A 12,877-nucleotide genomic window follows, 5' to 3' on the forward strand; every position below is an offset into this window, starting at 1 on the left:
CCATCTGCCCAAGCAGAAAAACAAAAAAATTAGCAGCAGAGTGTATTGTTATTTGATGCTATGATACTTTTCATATTAAAGTCACAAGCTATTCCTTAAAAAAATCTAGAAATAATAAATTCAACAGGTAATTAGCACAGGTTTGGCTTTCTTTTCTTGTGACTATCTCAACAGATAGTTGTTTTTAAATTTACTGAAGGAATGACTGGCTGCTAATACAGAAAAGGATACTATATCTTGGCTAATATTTCCAGACCCACCTTATACCAACACTGCTTTTTAATTTAAAAAGGTTGCAAAATCTTTTTTTCTTTGACTCTTTTCAGTTTCACTTGCGCTTTCTCTTCTATAAGCCATATTAATCAGAGGAGTGGACTGGGAGCTGTCGCATAGAGACAGCCTCCCTCAGTACCTGTCCTGCATACTAATTAACTGCTTCCACTCTGCAGGCTGGGACATGGACTCAGTCTTTCAAGTCAGCCCAAGGATGAAAATGCAAAGCTGTAAACCTCACTCAGCAAAACGGAAAGCGTAAGGTGGCTGGGATATTGTATTGTGCAAGTTACATTCATGAATACAGTGAAAAAGACTAAAAGAATCTGCTGTGACAGGAAATGGAACAGATCAGAGGGATTTCTTAGGAGAGTTAGGTCTGGGTCTGAATTCCAGCTACTGATCTACTCTCATGTCATCTGCAATATTTGCATCTCATTGTTAATCCCCCTTTTTAGATAATTGCTCAATATATTACACAACATAGTAGCTAGTACTGTACTTTGTGGAACCCCACTATTAACCTTTTGCCGTGTGGAAAATCTAACAGTTCTGCCTTTTAAACTGTATCTAATTCATGAAAGTATTACCTCAGATCTGTGACACTGGCAACTTTAATAGTTTCATCTGAGGTTTTGCCTGTGAGATTAATGATTAATGAAGGTGTGTCTCCTTTCCTCTATAACACCCCTTCATATTTTCAATAAAGACAGAGCCAATGGGAAGGTGGATAACACCAGGCAGCCAGGGGTTTTCTGTGAGAGTTCAATGCAAGGAAGCTCAGACACAGGTAAGGGAAATTAAGGCTGAAGGCTGGGATGAGCTGAGTAAGCATGCAGATTTGTAAAGGTAAGGCACAGACCTCAAACACTGTCCGACTTGGTTATTAGGAGTGAGTATGTTTCATTGTTTAGAACCTGAGAAGAAGAAGCCAGAGATCTTGTTTATTTACATTTTATTTCAGTTGTTTCTGTCTCTTTCTCCAGGAGAACAAGCTCTAGCTGCCCCGATATCTGAGCAGAAGTAGCTTGGGTTCAAGGCTTTTCTCTCTGGAAGAAAAAGAAGATGACATTTTTCCCCTTCAGACAAGGAATGTGGAAGAGCTCTGTTAATATGCATGTTTACCTCAGATCCAGAAGAGGAAACATATCTCTTTTGATGAGCCAGACGCAAGGTAGTACCTTGTTTCCACCTCTGCTGAAAAGCTTCCAGGGATCTCACAACTTCTAGGGGCTCTTCCAGGGATGAGCTTTGCAAGCAGACTGCTCTGGAGCCTAAGGATCCTTTCTGGATAAGCTCATCCTGACATTTCTTGATTCCTAAAGCCCAGGATCAGATGTCCCCCAAATCTTCTTTAAAGTGAGAAACTCTGCTGGAACAAGCTCATTTCACTCTGATACTAATACTATAACAAGCTTTGACTGGTGCATAAAGAGGAACCTTACAGCATGGATACTAAAAAAGGGAGCTGGTAAAAGGAAATGGTAGGCCATGGTGTACTGATTGCAAAGTTGTCGCTGTGTTAGCATTTGTCTCCAGAAAAACATTTAAGAAGTGCTGCATTATTTGGATTGCAGATTGTTGGAGCAGGTTGAGAGAAAACTATCTTCATGGAACTATGTCTGATCAGTACTGGATCATGAGTTTCATGTGCTGATGGAAAATGCACCAAGTCCAAACTGCAAATGTTTATTTTGTGCATTATATACTCTTGCTTCCGTACAGATCACATCCAAACTGCATACCATCTACCAGTATAAAATTAACAAAATAACATATCCTGAGTATTCTATCGTGGATGCAACTTGATCTCTTGTCCACATTAAATGTTAGAAGCTGTCCAAGAATATGTAAAACAAAGCCCTTTTGGGATCCCAGGTAGCCTCTATCAAGGTAAGAACCTGAAATGGGACAAAATAAAACCTTATTCTGACAGGAATTCTTCAAGTAGTAAGTTTCCCAGAAGGCATAAATTACCCTGCTGTAAAAATGATGTCTATGAGTAAGTTCTTTAGATAACTAACGCACCTGCAGACATTAACAACAAGATAAGATTCCACCATTGCCAAGCATTTAATGATAGCCTAAGGACTAATGAAGATCTGAAGGATAGCAACTTGAAAGGCAATGGTCACAGCCCATCAAGAAGATAAATGTACTTTCTTGTCTTATTGAGATGTAGGTGAAAATAATTCAAAGGCCAAGGGCCCCAGATACATCCTGGATAGATTATGCTCCCCAAGCAAAGGTGAATTTATGTAGAATTTCCTTTTGCTGAGGTATTTGTTCAATTTGCAGAAATCCAAAACCAGGATGTATGGGATGTGTTTTGGAAAAAGAATACAGAAATTGAAACTCTTCCTTCTGGTAACGTCTTCTATGATACACATTTTCACTAGGGCCAAGTCATATCTTCAAGGGGTTTATCACAAGCAAGATACCTGGAATGGAAGGGGACAAGATGCATATGCTTTGGTGTTGCTTCTAGTCAGAGTTACCATCCTTTTGAGCCTTTCAAACCTAACGATCCAAAGAAAAGGCAGAACAAAGAAGCACCATAAAAAGAGAAAGACAAGGACCTGCTGTCTGGCTTTAGATTCTCTCAGTCATATTCATATTTGATATCTATATTCAACTTTGGCTTTAACTTTGGATTTCAGGAGCAATTTTGATTTCTTTTTGGAGGGGTCAGGGAAGGAGAAGGGAAAGAAGGGTGTAGGTTTTTGTGTTCTCCTTTGATTAGGATTGGCGGCTTCTTGGGTTCTTTGCAGGTAATCAGTTTCTAAAAGAGGACTGCTACAGTTGTCACTTACAGAACTGAAAAGATTTCTTGCAAAAACAGTTTGATTCAAGCCCTGAAAACTGGCTGTGAACTCTGTTGCTTTCAGCTCTTTCTTGTCTGCCTTGAGCTGAAGAGATTTGAATGAGTCCAGTTTTTCAGATGATCAGAAAAGAAACTCTCATCATTCTATTTAAGTTCTTATACTAGCCCCATCACTGAGATATGAGTCAGTAATATCTCTCAAGGGAAACCATGATGCCTAAAGACCTCCAGCAGCACAAAATATCAAAGAAATCTTGAGGAAAGTTTTGGACACCTCCTTAGCTTTCCTTGAACAATTCCAGATACTTCTGAACCCAAGAGCCAACCATGAACCACAGAGAGTCAGTGTCTGACCATAACTACTCAATAATTGGCAGCTACAAGTACTGAGAAAGCCAAAGAATAAACCTTTCCTTTGAACATGTTCAATTGTTTGGACACTGTCCCTAGGGGCTGATGACACTTCTCTCAGTTTTAGACTTGTAATCTTGCAGCCAAAACCACAACAAGACAGGATAGGATGTAGGAAATAAATCAGATGCCACCCTTTTCTGGAAATTATTATTCTGCAGCCACTTGGCAACATTCTTAGGCTTGTGGACCAGAAGGTTGTCAGAGTGAAAAACTTAAGAGACAGGGAAAGGAACAAGTTTCATCATCAGAGTTGCTGCCCCTTCCCACCCCTATTATCCCACCCAGCCTAGTATCTATTATCTCTCCTTCAGGGCTTTTTTTAATTGTCTCTGAAAAGCTAAGTAAAAGATTGGGTGATGAGACAGGACTGGATGATATTTGTACCACCATGTTCAGATGAATCTTTAATGTCTGGAACGTGAACTTAAGATTTTTAATAACATTTCCTTCCCCAAAGCGGTGGTGTGCCTAGCTCTCTCACAAACTCTTCTCTGCTCCTTCCTATCTTCCTTATGTTTGCTTTCTGTCTAACAAGGGTTTGATGCAGGCAGCCAAGACAACCCCAGATTTGCACAATTCTCTGTAAGCCAATGACCAGAAAGTAGTGCCTTAAACAAACCAAAACTGAAAAGTCTTCAAGCGTCTAAAAAGAATGCTTGACTTGCCATTTCCCAGTAGTTAATGTATGCTATGACAAAATGAAAGCTACATTCACCCTGTAATTTTTTCTTTCTGTGTATCTTCCTTTTTCTCATATAAAAAGAAAAGCAACCAACAACCCAGGACTGGCATCCAACACTAGCAGTTTAATGCTATATAAACTATACTCCTCCTCCTCTCTCTACTCCTCCACTTTTTTTTTTATAGTGAAGACACTTAATACCATCTTTTCACACTTTCTATAGAATTATCAAACCTAAGTCTGCATAACAGGACGATAAAATGAAGATCTAACTTAGCTTTTTTTTTTTTTTTAGTTTCAAAACCCTTTCTCCCTCTTTCTGTATCTAAGGAAATATGAAAAGGTTTTAAAAGTGGTCATTAGCAAGGGGAGTATACCTGGATGTAAATGCACCTACAAGGTATGCAACAAGGCACTCTGAAACCATCTAAAGAAGTATTCTCTGAATATTTTGCTGAGAGGTATAGGAAAACTGCTTCTTGCTGAAGAGACTGGTGACAGATGAGTAGAGCCTCAGCACCAACAGCCCTCACTACAGAATACCTACAAGAAAATTCAAGTAAGAAGGTGAGTTCTAGAGCTATCTAAACTAGTAGAAATGGCTTCAAAGGTGTTCTCTTACTTAAAAATTATTTCTATAAAGTGGAGTTTCAAAAGAATACAATGAAAACTGTTCCTTGACTCTGAGAGGCCTATGGCAACAACATGGGATCTACAGATTTCACAAATCTGGTGACACAAAGTTGCCTTTGAACTTTGACTCCCCTTACACAAAGGACTCATTTAACCTAACTTCCTGGCCTCCCATTTACTTCTAAGAAAATGCATCCTAAAGATGCTGTGACATCAATAACTGCTCAATCTTTTGACATTTCCTTCATAAGCACCTCCACGGATGTTGACAGACGGCATGTTGGCCAGACAAACTTAAGAGGCACATTGCTATAGATGAACGATCCAGTCAGTCTAGAAACAAGAAGCCTTCATTCTTTAGACAGGATCCAAGGAGGTTGATCACATGTAGGTTTAAACAGATGTGTTCACTGCTGGAGCACCTTCTCTTCCTTTCTTTGCTCATATTACAGGAGTTGCTTTCCTTGACTTCATCTGAGGAACTCTAAACTTTTACCCAGTGCAAACCATTTAGCAGCTCTGTGTCAGGAATAACAAACACAAACCCCTTCCTGGTTCACTCTGTATATAAATCCTTCCACTGTGTGAAAACAGGAAAGTAGCTCCTACACACTGCTTGAACTGACTGCTGTGACTTGTTAGACTGCTAGAAAGATGAAAATCTCTCCTTAGTAGGGAAGACTATAAAATAAAAAAGCACAGACTTATTGGAGAAGGTATGTTTTTCCATGGAGGGGAAGAAGAAACTAATCTTAAATTAAAAAAAACTACAACAACTATGAGCTGAGGAGGCTACCATGGTATCCTTACAGCTTCTTTTAGTCTGCCTTTATAAGAGGTTTTCTTTTTTGAAACATGAAATAAAAAGCAGCTGTACTGGTCACACCTAGGATGACCTTTTATGAGAAGGTCTAGTTTATTAGATTTTAGCGGAAAAGCTTGGAGGAGCAAGTTCTAGAGTTAGGGACTATGTCCCTTCTGGACCCTTTAGGCAAAGGCTTCAACACCATATCCTGTGACAGTGTGTTTCTCAATGGAATCAAAGGCAATTTTTGTGCCCTGGAATGACAAACAGCAGGAATGGATCTGCCATCTTGAGCAAGGTCTAAGGAGCCTAAGAATTTCTGAAATTTGACAACCTCCCAAAAACTGAAAAAAATAACTTTTTAAAAGAAATCTCACAAAACTACCCCTAAAAGTTTTTAAATAGCTTATAATTTTACAATTTTTTCTCTTCCATGAGAGAGAAAGAGGTTGTTCTGACTACCAATCTCTAATACAGTCTTTTGAAAAAATAGTCCTGATAAACTCATTAGTTTCACTGAGTTTAGTAAATTCAGAATTCCTCCCAACGGCATTAAAAAACAGGTACAACATTTACCTCTACATAAATATTTGAAAGATCCTGGTAACTTATTTCTGATTTTTAAAAGTAGACTGAATGTTTTATTAGCAGCTCAGCTATTTCAAGAACTCTGAAAGAATTTAAAAAGGGATACAACATAATGATATTTCTTTCCATTAGAACTCCTCATGTGTCTTTAAAATTCTTCCTTATATCTTACTAGCTTAATTTGGTCTGTATTTCTCTTTTCTGGAATTAAAAATACTTATTTGTCTTGAATTACCACTTGAACTCCTTCACTTAATGTTATCCTTTTCCACATGTCTGGTTTGGGATTTAATTATTACAATCCCTTTTAAGGTAGGGGATGATTTTATACTTTAGCTCATATGTAATGGTAAAGAAATATAAATACCAGTCATAATAATTTAATAACAACATAAAAGGTGTGTCTTAGCACAATGCGTCTTAGAAACTGTTCACTGCAAGATAGCATGATGATGATTATAAATATCAACTGTCCCATAATTTAAATGCACCTCAACTTTCAAATGCTCAAAAGCACACCAGTTCAGGAAGGTATGAAGGATATCATGCATAGTTCAAACTTCAGAGTGAATGTAGTCAGTCAGCTGGAAACTAATCACAAGGCTATAGTTAGCTCCTCAATCTCGAGAAAGATGCTACTGATCTTTAACAAAATCAAATAGCAAGGAACTCAGATTTATTCTTCATCAATAAAACAATACTTTCTGAATCATAATAACTGTCACATCAGGATAAGGCTCAATACTGGAACACAGAACTAAGAAGGATATCACAAGTAACCTTGTAATACAGTCCAACAGGGTCCATAAGAACATCCACACTTCTTTCCTTTTTCCCAAAGTCACTCCCCAATATCTTAAAAGAACAGCAAGGTACTTTTGTTACTCAAAAACTACAGTATCACAGAAAGATATGAAAAAAGATTTCACATGCTTGTAATGCCATGGGTCTATAATGTCCCTATAATGACAGGGGATTTGTTAGGTGAAATTAACCCAAATGATCCTAAAGTGAAACATTTCCCAAACTACAGAGAAAGTCAAGACCAGTAAAAAAATTTTCTTTCTGACCTGGAATACGATAATCAATTTAATCTTGAGCTTCAGAGCAAGACATGCAGGACACCAGACTGACTGCCAGCGCACCAAATCTGAAATCCCATCAGACCTGTGGCCAATCTCATCAGAGAACAATGGGGGAGTCAAAAACAACTCAGAAGTGAAATTATGCTACCAGAAAAGGAGAGAAGAAAGCGATAAAATTTTTATTCTCCCCTGTAGGTAACTAATGGCATTTCTGAAGCATGTGATACATTAATTAAATGCCACAATTAAGTACAACAATTACTATTCAAAGCTCATGGGAGAGATGAAGAGAAGAAGGATCCTGAACCAGAAAGAGATGAAGAACCTAATTTGCTGGGCTGGGTTGGCACAATCTTCCATTCTTGCTCGTGTCAGCCATAGAATCACTTGGATCCTATGCTAAAACATGTTCTTGAAAAGACAGTCACAGAACCACAGAATGGTCGAGGTTGGAAGGGACCTCTGAAGATCATCTAGTCCAACCCCCCCTGCTCAGGCAGGGTCACCTAGAGCACGTTGCACAGGATCGCATCCAGGCGGGTTTTGAATATCTCCAGAGAAGGAGACTCCACAACCTCTCTGGGCAACCTGTTCCAGTGCTCTGTCACCCTCACAGTAAAGTTTTTCCTCATATTCAGATGGAACTTCTTGTGTTTCAGTTTGTGCCCATTGCCTCGCGTCCTGTTTCTAGGCACCACTGAGAAGAGTCTGGCCCCATCCTCTTGACACCCTCCCTTAAGATATTTGTATACATTGATAAGATCCCCTCTCAGTCTTCTCTTCTCCAGGCTAAACAGGCTCAGCTCTTTCAGCCTTTCCTCACAGGGGAGATGCTCCAGTCCCCTAATCATCTCCACAGCCCTACGCTGGACTCTCTCCAGTAGTTCCATGTCTCTCTTGAGTCAATTTGCTTTTGTGGACATGCCTACTATCTACAGAACATGCCTTACATGTCTTGTGGACACGCCTACTATCTACAGGACAAAAAACACTGCAGTACATAATCTCTGCTTTTATCCATGGTATTGTACCTCGTTACCAACTTGTCTAGTTTCAGTCTCTTCCACTTATTGCTTTACATGCCACCAACCATTTCCTGACATCCAACCAGTTACATGTGGCAATCAAATTTTCCTTCAATGCTCTTACAAGAATAACAGCAAATCAAATGCTGAAAACCTCAGTTCACAAGCTGTATTTTCCAACTTCATGATCATCCTTTGCCTGCCATTAACTTATCAAGCTTTGCCTTGTAAGCCATTCAGATTCCTTGCACCCATTACTCTGTTTGGAAGACAGTTCCAGAAGTTCATTTCTCTGATGACTAGAGAACTTCTTTTAACTTCCTCTCTAAATGTGTTATTGATCAATTCATATCCATTTGATCTTATCTTTTAACTTTAATTGTTCTTCTCCCTCCTTGCTATTTACTCCCAAAAGTATTTCTAGAGAGTAATCATATCCTCTCTGAATCTTCATTTTGGTCAGCCAAAGCAAGCCATGTTCTTTTAATCCCCTCTCAAAAGACTTTTTTACCATTCCATTAATGATCCTTGGAGACAGTTTCTGCATTTGTTCCAGTTTAAATTCATGCTTTTTCAAACACCGATGGTCAGACTGATACCAGTAATCCAGATGAGGTCTTAAAAGTGTTTTGTCCTAATCATATCAATATTTTCCAATGTCCACAGAAAATTCCTTGCTGACATACTCTAAAATTAAAGGAGCCTTCTTCATGGCTGAAAAATACTATCGATGCATTTATCTTAATAAACCCAGAGGTCTAACTTCCTGCATCATTGTCAAACAGTGAGCCTCCAGCTCATAGCAGAAGTTTTTGCTTTTAATCCCTAAATGCATGATTTTGTACTATCAAATTTCTTAGGATTTGATGATCCCCATTGACATAGTCATCTCATTCTTCCTATCTGAAAGGCAGATTCTCTTCAATATTAGCAATACCTCCCAACTACAGGATATCTGCAAATTTCATATACACAAACCTAGTTTTTGAACTAAGGTCACTAACTGGAAATATTAAACAGAATTCGTCCCAAGATCAATCTTTGAAAAATAGCATAAATAAACACCCATTTTGCAAACTCTTCTTTTGTTGTAAAAAATTTTTTTTATAATCTCTTTCAAAATAACCCATTTCAAGTCTTTAGCCAGTTTCTTATTCCAATTCCTATCCTGTCCCTTTTAAATAAAGATTTCCATGAAGCAGTTTCAAATGTTTTGCTTAAATCTAGATAGATTAGGTCCATTGCATTGCCCTTTTTCAAGAAGTCTGATATCTTATCAAAGAAAGACATTAAGACATTAAGTTATTCTGACATGATCTACCTTTGATGAAACCATCTTACATTTTATTCCATTTTCTATTTACCTCCATTTACATGATCTTGATTACTCCTTCCTTTCAAATCTTTTCTAAGACCTTGCACAGTATCTAGGTCAAAATAACAATCCTGTAATTCTCCCCCCTCTTTTTAGAAACACAAACAATATTTGATACTTGCCAATCATAGGGTACCATCCCAGGATTGAAGGATTAATTGAAAATTTTTGCTAGCGGAGTTGCAATTTCATGTTCAGTTCATTCAGTGTTTTGAGAAGATAATATGGGTCTCCAGTTGCATTAGAGTAGGAAGTCTCCATTTTTCTTCCATATTGGTGACAGTAATTTTTATTAACTTATCATTATTCCCACTGGGTATACTATCATTGTCCTTCATGTGTCATCATCCTTATTCTGCATCTAATTCTCAAAGCACGAAGATTTCACTTCTTCCTCATAAAATCTCTTTTCATATATAAATATAGTAGGTCACAGATCCAAACTAACAGAAGTATATGTCTTATATTAGTGGTATGGTTAATGTGATAAGGAACAGGCTACATGATACAAAGCAGTATAAAGGAAACTCCATGGACCTTGTTCGGCTCACTACTCAACATTTGAAGAATATCACTGAATCCAAAAAAATCACAACAGGGTATAACTTCCACTAGTACCTTCTCCTGGTGTGCCAAGGTTGTTGCAATTTTTCCCCTTCATCTGAAGAAAAAGCTATTAATTTTTTTTTTTCAGGAAAAAATGTTGAGAAGAAAGGTGTGGTAGAGGAAAACAAAGAAGGAAAAATCAGCTAAGTTTTATGCGATGAAACATTAAACAGTCCACCTGATTGCTTCTCTAGGAGTACTTAGTCTTCAAACAAAAAAGTGCATGTTTTCTAAAACACAAGTTTATAGTCTACAGTAACAGTAAACATATTAGAAGAACCTACAGGTTCACTGGCTTGCTATATTTGCTTCTTACTATTTCACATTGTTTGCTTTTTACTATTACTATTCTATGGAAGAGGCGCATTAAGTTCTTTTTCACGTGGTACATGGGCAGGAAAAGCCATTCCTATGCCATTATGGGCCACTGAGAACAAGGAGCAATCACTGAAATTGTGATACTTGTTCTATTTTTGTTCAGTGTTATGACATTCTTGCACCTGCCCTTTTTGGCCCACAGATATGTGAAATAAAATACAAAGTTCTCACCATTCTTATCTATGGGCTTGGAGTAGTTTTCAGTCATTCATAAGACTAGAGAACCATGTACATTATTTACAGAAATGCCTTCTCTTTCCTTTTATTCCAACAGCCCCAGACTTCCACCAAGCTCTGCTCAGGCAACCTAGTATGCTTGGGCAAACAATGTAATTGATCAGTCTGGCAATTAGTTAAATATAACAGCCTTTAAGGTTTGTCCTAAGTTATCTATGACAGGACAAAGTAACTGAAGAAGCAGGTGTATATAATTCTTTTGAAAACAGAAACAATCCCTAAAGCAGATACTTTTCTTTTACAATATTTTTAAAGCACTATACAGCTTTCTCAAAGAGGTCTGATTTTAGCATACTATTTGACTGCCTTAGCCTCTTTCTCATCCCTCTTCAACCTGCCTTCTACCATTAAAAGATCATGAATGTTGCAGAGACAAGCTTTCACAAGCTGGTAAATGCCAGCAGTAGGTTTTTTCATTAGAATAAATTTATAATTGCATGATCACATAGTATTTCCAAGGTACTATTCTGCTACTCTAGCCACGACAGTGTCTTTCTCCTTCCTTTGTACCTTATCCATTTTCTACATACCTTCCAACATCTATGAATATGTACTGGACTATCTCCTAATGCACAGATAAAATAATTTAGAGTCAAGTTTGCTCAGGAAGCTTATATTCTGTTATTCCCTTTTTTTGAATACATAACTTAGAACTTTGAAATTCTTTTAGGACATTTTCATATGTAAAATATATTTTTTTCATAGATTCACAGGCTAGAAAAGACTTTCAAATCATTTAGTTGGACCTCTTGCATATCACAATGTATTAAATTTCACTCTATACTAAAGTTACTAACTTATTTTTTACTGAAGCATATCTAAAAAATGAATCTAGTTTTGATTTGAAGGCTATTCATATTTCTTCAGAGAAACTTTTAAACCTTCATCTTAGGAGATGAAGAATCCACATCTTCCTCCGTAGTTTATTCCCTCACTGTTAAAAAATTTGAGTCTTGTTTCTAATGTGAAGTTGTATGGATTCGGGTTCCAGCACAAAAGGATGCTTTTGTGCTATGCTTACCTCCCCTAAAATGAAGAGCCCTTTAGAATGCAGTGTTTTCTCTACAGGAAAGTATCTGTACATTGTAATCAAATCACCTCCAAATCTTTTATTTTTTTTTCTGATGAACTAAGCAGTCTGAGCTCTTCAGTTTTCAAAATATAAAGCATTTCTCCAGAATCCTTTCTGTGGCTCTGTAGCCACTCAAAATGCTCACTGTTCTTTTTAAAACGCAAGCCCCAGAAACTTATTCAGGATTCCAGTGCCAATTCCATATTCAAAATTTAAATGACTTCTAAAGTGGTCTATTTCCCTATTCAAATGACGTATTTTTGCCACACTATTATACTGCAGACTCATGTTGAATCATTTGTTCACTCCAATCTTGAAATCTCTTCAGAATCACTCTTTTCCAGGAAACAATTCCTGTTCCAGTAGACTGATCTATGTTCTTTGTCTTTAGATATATGATCTTGCAATTGTATTAAAATATAAATTTATTTGAATGGGCATAAATTAAACAGTCCAGGTGGTCCTATAAGACTTGGCTTCATCAGTATTTACTATTTCTCCAGACTTTATGTCAACCACAAATTTTACAAGTATTTACATTTATTTACAAAGTATAGACAAAAATACTGAATAGCATTAGACTGCCATTAGTCTACTGACAGCATTAGTATTAATTTCTGTCTTAGGCTCACTCCATTTAATGACAGCTCTTCTGTTGGTAACAGTTCAACTATTGACAAGTACTTTTCTGAGTTCTGAGTTAAACCAGAACAACATGTGCCTTGTTGACACTCTCCAGGGTTCATTCTTAAATTGAAATGTTGTTTAGTACCAATTTAAATGCTTTATAAGAATCTGTATACATTACTTCTATAAATTAGTAAACATATAAATGTTAATAAGATTTCTTTGACTAGTCTGATTTTCTGTATATCTGCTT

At 37.3% G+C, this 12,877-nt stretch overlaps 1 protein-coding gene across 1 annotated transcript in view; it reads left to right on the top strand.

The window, feature by feature from the left end:
- The first annotated feature begins 2,146 nt into the window (after positions 1 to 2,146).
- The window catches only part of CIPC (CLOCK interacting pacemaker), a 39,678-nt gene continuing 28,947 nt past the window's right edge, over positions 2,147 to 12,877 (top strand). The window contains exon 1 of the mRNA XM_013940582.2: positions 2,147 to 2,166. The gene's annotated coding sequence lies outside the window, so the exon portion shown is untranslated. The remainder of the gene's footprint in view (positions 2,167 to 12,877) is intronic.

This window comes from Apteryx mantelli, chromosome 4, assembly GCF_036417845.1.
Source record: "Apteryx mantelli isolate bAptMan1 chromosome 4, bAptMan1.hap1, whole genome shotgun sequence".
NCBI classification, from domain to species: Eukaryota; Metazoa; Chordata; class Aves; order Apterygiformes; family Apterygidae; genus Apteryx; species Apteryx mantelli.